Genomic DNA, 13,204 nt, shown 5'->3' with positions numbered 1-13,204 from the left:
TGTAAATGGTGTTTTGTTCTTGTACAGTTTCTCAAAGAGAGAGGAGCGCCCCAGTGTGTTGAACGTTATTAGTTCCCTTTTTGAATTAGATTTGTTGTTTTTTTTTTAATTTCGTGCAAAGCTACACGAGGGCTATCTACGATAGCCGTCCCTAATTTAGCAGTGGAAGACTAGAGAGAAGGAGGCTACTCATCACCATCCACCACCAAACTCCTGATCTACTCTTTTACCCACGAATAGTGGGATTGACCATCACATTATAACGCCCCCATATATGAAAGGGGAGCATGTTCGGTGGGAGGAGGATTCGAGCTCGCGAGTCGAAAGTCCTAACCACCTGGCCGTGTCGGGCCTATTGATTTAGCTATTCACATGTTTGTCGTAACTTTTTTAAGTATAGATGAGTATATATATATCGTATATCTAAGTAATTCCGAAATACTGACTTAAATTCGTACTTCATACTGACTTAAATTCATACTTCATAATGCAAATCACTGTTCTGTTTGCAAACGTTGGCTCAAGATAGCATGCAGATATAAGTTGGTTGTACTCCTCCGCGGTCAAAAGAAAACACATAATATTGATTGATATGGAAATATTCTAAGAATGCCAATAAAATTATTTCAGTGAACCTCTTACCTCGAGGAAAACAATGTTTTCAGAGACACGTAATACATCGATAATAATCGGGTCTTCTTTCAAGATGCGAATTTAAGTGTTGGTGTTGTGTTAAATAAAAACTTTTTCTGATACAAGGGAAATTTAGTAACATCTTCCATTTTTCTTTCAACCTTCAAAACAACGTCCAAGCTTTATATTCTGGTGTGCGCTATTGTTTTTTTTTAGTTTTATATATATTGCTTAGATTTTGTTTGTTATTAAACGTTTTCCCAGTAATGGATCAGTAGTGGAAAACGATTTATGAAAGAGCTACTCCAAATAATGTTTATCATTTCAAATAATGAATAATATAAAAAATTTGAATATTAGATTTAGTTTGTTATTAATATTTTTCCCAATAATGGATCAGTAGTGGAAAACGATCCATGAAAGAGCTACTCCAAACAATGTGTATCATTTCAAATAATGAATAATATAAAAAAATTAGAATATTAGATTTAGTTTGTTATTAACAGTTTTCCCAATAATGGATCAGTAGTGGAAAACGACCCATGAAAGAGCTACTACAAACAATGTTTATCATTTCATATAATGAATAATATGAACAATTACAATATTAGATTTTGTTTGTTATTAACCGTTTTCCCTGTAATGGATCAGTACTGGAAAACGATCTATGAAAGAGCTACTACAAACAACGTTTATCATTTCAAATAATGAATAATATGAAAAACTACAATATTACAAAACTCACTTGGCACAGGCACGAAATACATCTGAAATTCACATTTCCCAACTTACATCTTGTTTTTCTGTAGCCAAATACCCTTAAAAATGGTCCAAACTTCCAGTTAAAGGAAAACTGTTTTTTCTGTATTTTTCATTTTAAATCTTCTTTTTTTGTAAACTCTGTGAGCATAGCACAAGATAAAATTAAACCACTGTGTCATTCAGTTGTAGCACCTCAGTGAAGAAGCAACACACGTTCAAAGGAAAAACAACTTGATATGCAACAAACACATCGACCAACTACTACGTGGTGTGGGAGCAGGAAATGATCGAAATTCTTCATATCCACCAAAAACATTCTCAGAGTCTGCTGAATAGTTTTCCATTCTAAGTGGTTTTACAGCGAGAACCGAAGCAGATTTAGATCGTACCCTTCAATTTTAGGGTCATCAGCATCTACAACTTCTTTTAAAGAAGTATTAGCATTCACTCAAGAAATTGGGGATATACAAAAACTTAGCAGCCTAAGTAACAATATTTTTTGTTGTTGCACTATCTCCTCACATCCTTATGAATTGAGATTATAGGACATTAGTTTGTTGTACATTTGTTTTAGATAGTATAATCGCAATTCATTTTCTAAAACTCTAAAATTGTTAATTACTTGTTGGAAACGTAAGAGTCGGTTAACTTGAACTTAAATATTTTCACATAATATAATCACTAGCATTTTCTAAAACTGCTTGAGGTTGAAAACCTACGATTGATTATATATTATTAGAAGCATCCACTTCACCAGCGTGTCGTTAATAGACTACAAGGAACCCAAACGCGATATAGCTACCATGAAATGTAAAGAGTTACGTGCGTTAGGTTAACAGTTCGTTATTTTCATCACTCGTGTAATACTATTTTAGAGTTATGTTATTAATTCTGGTGACGTTTTCTTTGAAGTTAAGTAATTGGCTGTTTTCTCGTGAACACCTTTCTAAAAAAACGATTACGAAGGTTAATCTAGTTTGGACCACTTTTTATTTTGGATTGTGCTCTCTAGACCAATCATCTTCATGATCCTGTGCACTCATGTGTTTTGTTACTTGTCCAACCTCTGCTAGTGTACTTGTTGCCTAGTGCATGAGGACTTCCAGGCTTTAGACTATGAAGCTATTTGAAGTTTGTCTAACCTCACATCATGAAGTCAATTTCCAATATGCACTCTTCCTCGATGTCGATTGCTCACACATTACGGGAACTTCCAGTTTTCTATCTGTTCTTTACATCCATTAATCTAATTTCCTTATCTCTAGATGTACTTTCATACTTTCCATTACCAGATTAGGTCAAACAGTTCTAATTGTAGTTCTACAGTCAACCAACATACTAAATTGCTTCCCGTCAATTAACCCATTGGCAGAGGACTGTTTTATGTACATAATACAATCCGCATTTCTACTGGAGCAGATCCAGTATTCTTCTCTTCAAGACGTCTTCTCCTTGAATTACTTTCCACGACTGTTTCATCGCAATCTCGGATATAATATCAGTGTTTAACATATGTAGCGTTTTTCTTCCCCTGTCGTTCTTTGGGAGCAGTTTCTAATAATTTGCCCTTTTAAGTTACAATTGAAACACTTTTTGACCTGTTGCTTACGTCCTCCATTATTAATAAACAGATCTCTAATTAAAGGCAGCTAGCTCTTAGCAATAAGCTCTATTTAAGTTGTAATTGAATCACATCCTGTCGTGTGGTTTATTTCTTCTATTCTGAGTCTAATTAAGTCTATTTGAGTTCTTCTTGACCTTCATCAAAGAAAGCTTATGTTTCTATATACTTAATCTGGTAAGTTCATAATTCCTAGATGGTGATTTTAGTTATTTATCTGCAACTTTAATTGATTCAACTTTTATCGACAAATATAGAACTTTCTTTAATACGCATGCCTTCATCTACTACGCCATCTATGAATTGTCCAAGATCCAAAAACTCCATCATTTCACGTTAAACATCTGGATAAGATAACTGAACAAGACTTTCCATACCTTCCATATGTTATGTGTCTCATCTTTTGTCTATACGTAGAGAGATGGTGTTGAGTTGACCAGCTAAATTCTAGGACTACATTACGTAGTGATATAACTGGATTAGTACAGGAACGTTCAGCAGTGATAGGTGCTACAGCATAAGTTATGGCAGGTGTAGTCCAAATGGCTATCCTTTTCCATATTTCATAATGGTGTTTGAGGTTGGAAATCTTGGGCGGATGCAGGAAGAGGTGTGTGTCTGGTTTGATTCCTACATTTTACAATCCAGTTTATAGGTATCTTATCCTAGAGTTGACATCCTCCCAGAAATTTCCTTTTCCTTCTTCAATCTTGCTGTTACAATCTTTTTGTATACAATCAATCTTGCTGTTATCATCCATCTGTTCTGCCCTTTTATATTTCATTGATGTATATTTATACTTTATTAATTTAGTCATTGTTGACTTTCTGTTCCTGTTCTACTTCACTGTTATGTCTTTAATCCTTCTGCATATCTCCAATGGCTTCTTCGATCTTATATCCAATGAAATTTAGTTTTGATCTTAATTTTCCTTTACATCCTATGTCTTTCTTTTATCTCTTCTTTTAAATTCCTGTCTCTTATCCCTTGAACTTCTAACACATAAGGTTAAAAATCACTTACGTGTTCAATTTCGTATCATACCTGCGACACAAACTGAACATTCTAGTTCATGGCACTAGAAAATCTTACTAACAGTCTTTTAGGGAGATTTAATAGTCGTTCAAATATAAGTTGGGAATTAAAACTTATATTTAAGTTGAAAATATTTTCAAAATACTGCTATCTACTCGTCAGCAACAGAATATTCCTGATGGCACAACTGCAAGAGTTATACATAGAATTAGTAGTTGTACATGTTACTCCTGTTGAATTACCACTGACACTATTGAATTTATAGCTGAGCGAGGTGCTAATCTTGCGATGACTTGATTTGCCACAAACAATACATATCGATGACAGGATTAAAATTAACTTTAGAGAAAGGTGCTAATTCTAAATTGTCTTTAAAGCAATTATGTGAGAGTTATGTTTAAATGTGACATATTTCTATCAGTGTTCCCCATTTAATATAGAAACTGAATATTAGTTTCAAACCAACTTTATCACGCAAACGTTCACAAAATATTAGTTTGTTTGTTTAAGCTACAAAAACATTCCTGTATGTTACTGAGGTTGGACTATGTCAACTATAGTGACAAATGCCAATTAGTATATTTTGAATGGTAGTCATACACAGGTGTAGAATATGTAAAGCTCAAGAGATATATATAGCAAAGTTTTATTTCCATAGGGCTTTCAGCACTGCATACTGAATATCATACAGATAATATATTGAATTACATTTTCTGTCTATTTTTCTTTTTCTTATGTATCCAAATAATTTAGCAGACGTCATTATAAGTATATTAATTCACTTTTTGCTATTTTTTTTAGTTGAAACAGGAACGTTAATATCTGTATGCGATATTCTGAACAAAAATTATAATGTTAGTTGCAATATTTCCGATAAGATTATCCAGTGCCTGATCACATCAAAATACAAAAAAAAAATATTAATGATGGTTATGTCACTTTTGACACAACACGCTGACTAATTTGAATCTAAAAGTTTCACACTGAAGTTCCAAGCACGACCACTCGCTCCTTTCTTACAAAGCAACGCAGACTGTACTCGTCTATAGGTTAGGTGGAGTTAATTTGACACAACACGCTGACGAATTCTAATTTAAAAATTTCACACTGAAGTTCCAAGCACGACCACTTGCTCCTTTTTTTACAAAGCAACGCAGACTGTACTTGTCTATAGGTTAGATGGAGTAAGTTTCTCTCCCTCTCTGAGTTCATTCCAATACGCTTTTCTTGTGTCACTCGATCAAATCATTCCGATATGTCAAATGTGTATGAGGCTGCACAGCAGTTGATTAAGTGTCAAAGGTTTTTCGTCTGAGTCAATCAAAATAACTTTAACTAAACTAAGTAACAACTTAGCGAAAGTATAAAAATGATGTGTCGTTTCGTTTCGCGAATTTAAACAGACTAAGAAAGAACTATTTAATTTCATACTGCTATTAATTATTTAATTTGTGATGGAAGTAGGAGAGAAAGGAGAATTACAGCTTTATTTTGAAGTTATTTGGTATCCGGAAGAAAAAGGACTTTGGACGATTTGGGTTAGCGAGGTCAAGAATGATCAGGTTTCTTGAAAAAAAAATGTTAAAATCAATGAAGAATGTAAACTTTTGAATGTCGATGACTGGCCAAGTGGAAAAATTTGGACAAATGTTGCAATTTATCTTAAACTACTCAGTCTTTATCTTCAAGATAAAGATATCCTTATATCCTCTTTGCTGCAGTAGTAATTCAATCAATACATTTGAAATCAAGCTTCATCTCTTTGACAAGTGTATAAAAAAAAAGACTGCTCCATTTTCAACATCTAAACAGAGAGAAAATAAGATCTGAAATAAGCTGAGAGAGAGAATAAGTCAAATATCGAGAGTATCAGGACAACATATAATTTTCTAGGTTCGGTAATGTGGCTAAACCGTTTAAGTATACGAAAGTATAACATAAAATACTACAAACCGAATAAGTCATTTAGTTCACGGAGGTGCGCCAAGTGTATTTTATACTGCTTTTCAGTGATACTTTTTATTGGCCTGTTCAAAAACGGTTTATATTATCTAATAAGTGTTAATGAGTTGATGAATTAGACTATATATGTGTGTTTGTGTGATGCTTTAGAACCATCCAAAGTAGAAGTACTGCTACTAATGATGTATTTTGCCATGTGACATACTTTTACTTGGATTGCACTTGTAAATGTATTAAAATCTAGCAATAAATTATTTCATAAAGATGTTTCCCTGGTATAAGAGCACCTTTTGAAAAATATCTTAAAATAGCAGTATATCAGTCAAGTTTAATTTCTACCGTGACTGTTACTGTGCTCCATTGAAGATGCTCATACTGGTGATATAAATAGTGTGACCTCACACTGTAGGAAATGGTGCAAGTTTTAAAAGTGTAGTTTCTATTAAAGAGAACAGTTGACAACTATAATGCATGATATAGTAGTAGCATCTAATCGTGACTGTTGCTACAGAAGAGAAGAAATTTAATATAACTCAGGACATATATATATCCATAAAAGTGAAAATTGTCTGAGCAACTTCAGTAACTTTTCATATAACTTCAACACTGATTGAGTAAAATTTTTAAAATTCTTCCAATTACTCCTTATGACAAATTCATGTTTTAATATGCTATTTGGCCCTGTAGAGAAAAAAAACAGTGTATATTTCATTGACTGTCTCGTACACTTAAGAATCAGTTACCACCAATGGATACTTTTTAAAAGAAAGTTTGCCAAACAAAATAATTTATTGCAATGAATGTCAAAAAATGGTCTAGGCTAGGTGAAACGGTGGTAACAAGTCGATTCATGTTTTATTCAGAGTGTGGAAGGAGTTAACATCTTCTTAATCTTTTAATTGGTATGTTAGATACCAAAAAAATTAAAATACAAATGAAGATAGGACACACTAAGATGCTATATAAGATACTGAAACAAATAAAATTCGTGATGAAAAAATAATAATAAGAGAGGTTAAAGAACATTCTCCGATGGGCAACATTTTTAATCTTAGAATTCCCTGGGGTTTTACATCAGACTACATGCACACTATTTGTTTAGGTATCAACAGACAGTTAATTTAAATCTAGATATAAGGTGTTTATGAAAGTCTCCACATAAAGCGATTAAGATATCTGTCGGTGATGAATGTTATGATGCATAAAATATGACAGCTATAGACGAAAAATATCAGAAAAATTACTGCTGAAAGTCTCAGAATGGTATGCATGCTTGTTGTTTTATTCACAGATATCGTAAGCATTTCGTCATATTGGTTGAAGATGTTTTCAGTCTTCTCCAATTTGTTGAAGATGTTTTCAGTCAATAATATCTTGACACCGTGCAAGTATTGTATGGTTTGATGTTACAATACAACCATTCAGTCTTCTGCAACAATATCCTGAAAAGACGCACACCATGGAAGTATTGTTTGGTTTGAAGTTACAATACAACCAGCAAATGGTGACACATTGATAATATATAAATGAATAACTTACTTATTACAACGAGTAAAAGTTGTAATCAGTGTTTCTCTGTAGCCTACCCATACTTTTTTTCTTCATAAGTAGAGCCGAGCGTGACCAACTGGTTAGTGTGCCGCACAGTGAATCCGAGGGTCCATGGTTTGTATTCTGTTACCGCAAAATCGCGCTTCGCAATTTTAGGCTGTTGATACGTTCTGAGAGTTAGGGTAAATTTCCACTATTCGATTACAGTATCCAAAGAGTTGGCGGTGGGTGCTGTTGGCTATCTGCCCTCTAGCTAGTCTATTATTTTACAATTAATGATGGTTAGATTAAATAACTTATGTGTATATTTGCGCGAATATCAAAAAGAAACAAGCATTCATACACACACATACATACTCGTACATACATACACATACCGACGCGCACAGGGATTGGCTGAGTATAATCAAGCCCTTATCTTTCTGCTCTTATACCTCCAAAGTGTCCTTTTTCTCAGTCATAAAATATGTTCATAACTAATAAAAGACACATCTGATTCCACAACCTGATTGCTGCGAGTTATTAGGGGAAAAAATCAACTTTAAAACGAATGGCACACAGGGACTTGTAGGTCTTTACAGTAAAAATTAATAATAATTATTATTATATGCTATTAAGTGTTAATAGACAATAACTTACAATTTTGTTTTATCTTTTAATAAGTATTTATAAGACCAATTTAATAGGATTAAAAGATGATTTGTATGCTTTTTTATGGCTTTTTACCCTATGTGTACAAGAGGCAACTTACAGGTCCTAATAGTTTCCCTTAACACTCTCCCCCACAAAAAAAAAGTGTGTCGTACGATGCTCGAAAATGCCCTTTTTTATAAATGAGACCCTGCCTTTTTAATATCCGTTGCATGTTACTGTATATAAATATATATATATATATACATTTGGGGACGTACAAGATTGCACATTGTTAGCTACTAAAACGTCTACATAAGGTTAGGGACTTATATCTACTAGGTATACGCCGGACTGCATATTGTTAGGTACTGAAACGTCTACATAAGGTTAGGGACGTATATCTACTGGGAGTACGCCGTATTGCATATTGTTAGGCACTGAAACGTCTACATAAGGTTAGGAACGTATATCTACTGGGAGTACGCCGTATTGCATATTGTTAGGCACTGAAACGTCTACATAAGGTTAGGAACGTATATCTACTGGGAGAAGATCAGATGCAACCTGTTAATAAAGAAATGATTACTGTGTTTATCCAAGCAGGAATTCAAACATTAATATAGACTGTTTGCTGTGATAAGCAGTATAAATTAAGAACATTTATACAGTGGTAATTCTGAAAGATGGACAAAGTGAGAACAACGATAATGTTCTAACAATGAAGAAGTATTTTTTTAATTATAATAAATAATTAAAAACAATAGTTTGTATTCACACAATAAAAACTTTATTGAAGCCGTACGGCTTCCACTTTAAAATATAAATATCACTCTACACGTACATCTACGTCATCCTCAGGAGTAACTTACAAGACTATTTTATACTTCCCCTTGTCGCATTACTTCAATGTTATTTGCATATTTTTTGGTGTGATAAAAAAAATATACATATTTAGCCATTATATCAACGTATTGACTTGCTAGTCCTTCGTCTCTATTTAATACTTATTTTTCTTTTTTTTATATTTCATTATTTCTAATGTTTCTCTAGTATTTAATGATATAAAACTTCGAGGCTGAGCTAAAACTAAAGTTTTTCTCATAATATTGTATATTGGGTAGTTTTTATGTAACTTTTGTGTTCTTGCAATCTATATTTTAAATTTCTTTTAGTATAAACACTACCGCATTCACATTCTATCTTGTATATACCCGTTTTATCTGTTAATTCTATTTTGTCTTTAGCATTCCTTATCATCTCTTTTATCTTATTTATTGGTTTTAAGCTAGGGTAAAATACTTTATATAATTGACTTGTTAAACCTGGAACGTAAGGTAAACTTAGAGGGTTTTTTTTTTCATAAACAGATTTTAATGTGGTATTTTTAACTGAATTTGCATTTTTGTTCAATTTCTTAAATGCTTTGTCCACTATAAGAAATTATAGACGAAAACGAATATATTATTAATATTAAATACTTGCAGTTTGATGCTTATTCTTTCGACCTGAAAAATGAGTTACTGAAATACCTGAAATTTATATCAGAATTAATGGGATATATATTCTATATTGATAGATTCTCTCATTTGAAATTACAAACGAGACTGATTGCGAACAATATTACAACAGGACGTTTGCTTATGGTTTGATTTATTTGTTGAAAATCCAATGTACTACATATCAACGTTTCGTTCATACAGACGTTTATAATTTAAAGCAATACCAAATGAAATTGCCAGTTATATCCTGCTTTCAAGTAACAGTTATGTAACAAAAAAATGAGACTGGCTGCTAATGCTATGAATTGGACAAGAATAATATGCTAAATAATTGATATATAGAAAGAAAAGGACTTTTAGTGTTGTTTTTTTTTAGATAATAATTAACTGTATTCTTCTGATTAACGTATTCGGCATGCTTTACTGAACGACGCCTCATGCGATACATGAGCTAAGTGTTCAGTTCAGAGACCGCATGGTTCAGGCATGATAATCCCTAATCTAGAACTGCTAACTAGCAAGATGGTAACCAGTATGTAATACTCATGGGCCGGCATGGCCAGGTGGTTAGGGAGCTCGACTCGCAATCTGCGGGTCGCGTGTTCGAATCCCCGTCACACCAAACATACTCGCTCTTTCAGCCGTGGGGGCGTTACATGGGACGGTCAATCCCACTATTCGTTGGTAAAAGAGTAGCCCAAGAGTCGGCGGTGGGTGGTGATGACTAGCTGCCTTCCCTCTAGTCTTACACTGCTAAATTAGATAGCACTCATGTAGCTTTGGACGAAATCCATAACAAACAAACAAGCAATGCTCACCGTCTACATGACTATTCTAATCGAATAGTGTGATTGACCCCATGACTATAGTACCGTATAACAGGAAGTGCGTATAATAGGAAGTGCGGAACTTGTTCAGCGGTATATCGAAATTTGAATCTTGAATCTTCCGATCTGTATCCTGGCACGTGAATTAATATGCCACGCCCAGTAACTATAGTGGTATTCTACCAACATCTGTACTTCTTATTATGTTGAATGTTAACGTCTTGTGGTATGATACTGTTACACGAAGATACTATTACAATTATATGTCCAATGAAACACGGAACACTTGCATATTTCATATGTTTGTTTATAGTTGCAATAACAGGTTATCGAAAATGGATATTTACAAATGAAACATGTTTTTATATGTTATTTGTAAAAAGCCACGTTCAAATTATTTTTTGCTGTAATCATGATTTTTTTTCCTATATTTGAGTACATCTTAAAACTTTTATTTTCGTTCTTTCAACAGATGAAGACATATTGACGTGATGTGCTGAGTTACCAAGATAATAATGTTTAATATTACATTTATTGATATCACGTACTTGACTATTTTTAAATTATTCACATCTGTTTGTGATTAAAAGTACATTTTCTTTTAATGTATTTATCCTTAATAACCCCCACCCAGTGGCACAGCGGTATGTATGCGGACTTACAACGCTAGAAACCAGGTTTCGATACCCGTTGTGGGCAGAGTACGGATAGCCCAAAGTGTAGCTTTCTGCTTAACTATAAACAAACACCCCCCCCAGTAGCACAGCGGTATGTTTGCGGACTTACAACGCTAGAAACCGGGTTTCGATACCCGTGGTGGGCAGAGAACAGATAGCCCATTGTGTAGCTTTGTGCTTAATTCCAAACAAACAAAAAAATCGTTAACAAGGAGCACCGACTTAAATTTCCTTTATGGTTAACAGATGAGCGTGTTTTTCTTTGCAAATGTTTTAATTTTGAAACGTTTGACGCTTCTTTATATGCGGGGATACTTTTACTTGAGTGAAACCAGCGAATATCTAAAATATTGTATACTGTCCCAGATTGATTTTATGTGTTAAAAAAAAAGATATGATTTTAGATTCTAGGCACTAACGTAGGCAGCAGTTCGGTGATGGGTAAACAGTGTTATCAAAACTATTGATAACGGTAACCCACTCCTGCGTGGAAGCAAACTTATCCTCAGTCCTATCAATGCTTTTTTTTATTTATTTTTAATATTTCTGAGTCAAAATCCACTTGTGGTCTCAGAAGAACTGTCACTACCAGCAGCTCTACTACAATATATTGTCAGTAGTCCCCCTCCCCCTAAAAAAACAGATTCTCAATACGCTTCTATGGTTATTTTATACAATCGTTAAATATCTCCCTTTCGACACATATTGATACTATCAATATCATCTGGTTCGGACTTTCTTTCTAGATTAATAAATGTCAATAGCGTGACTTTTTATCCCTGCTTTTTTTCGAGACTTACATATATATATATATACATTTACTTTTTGTACACGTTGTACAATTAGAATTTTCCTGGTGGGGATATTTTAAATGTATCAAGGCATTCTTGATTGGTAGAATTTATATATGAAATGATTTATTTGTTGTTGTCAAGTGCAAATATGCACAATGGGATATCTATGTTGTGCCCATCGCATGAATTTAACGTTATAAGCCCTTAAAATTACCGCTGAGCCACGGGGGGTGGATATGAAATGATCTCATCTTGTAGAATTAGTAACAAAGAACAGCTTGGCGAGAGTTTAGATAAGGAAGCAAGTTACGACAGGTAGGATTAATCAGTTAATCATTATCAAGTTTGTTAATGTTAACAAAAGAAATGAATCAAAGAAACTTCAATGATTAAAAGAATATTATTGAAATTACTAAATATCTTAGTTGGCACCACTTTCTATCTTTTTGAAAAATAATATATATTTTTGTATAATGTTTATCTTCCTCCACTAGGGGTTTAAAACTTACGCATTTGTCACAACTGTCTATTAATAGTTACATTATTAAGGAATGGGAGGGGGGGACTGTGTGCAATTCCTTTAAGAAATTTGTAGATCGCAGTTTTTCCACACTGGTATACGAGACGTAATGTTCGCTTGGTCAGTTTAAGTTCAAGCTAAGCTTAGGCCTAGTCTAGAATAAACAATGAAGAAGAGCAGTGAATCATACTGACGAGTTCATTGAGATAGCTTATAATACGAAAGATATGCATACTGACAAATATCTTAAAGAAAATAATAGATAAAAAGGAAGAAAAGTATGAAAAGGAAAAAGAAAAACGTGAAAGATAGAAAATTAAAATATAAATACTTTATACGGGTCTTCTTGTTCTTTTGATGGATTTTATTAGGGTTCTATTAATAAGCACTAAGTTATCACATGATTAGATATAGATTTAATTACACAGTTACCAACTGCTACTATTGTACTATTGTATCATGTGTTCAGCTCAGGTACATTGTAGGGTTACCAGCTATGTAAACTAAGTACAAGTTATCATGATTTACTTTGAAGCCTGAACGTTAGTCAACCAAATAAAATGTAAATCAATGTATTTTTTTTTACTATACATTACTAAATACGTAAATGGATTGCATAAAACTCAGATTAAATATTCATGTCAACAACATACTTTAATCATATAAACTTGGAAGAAAGATACAAGATAG

Source organism: Limulus polyphemus, unplaced genomic scaffold, assembly GCF_000517525.1.
Source record: "Limulus polyphemus unplaced genomic scaffold, Limulus_polyphemus-2.1.2 Scaffold70, whole genome shotgun sequence".
NCBI classification, from domain to species: domain Eukaryota; kingdom Metazoa; phylum Arthropoda; class Merostomata; order Xiphosura; family Limulidae; genus Limulus; species Limulus polyphemus.
The sequence above is the reverse complement of the archived record's forward strand: the minus strand, read 5'-3'. Positions refer to the sequence as shown.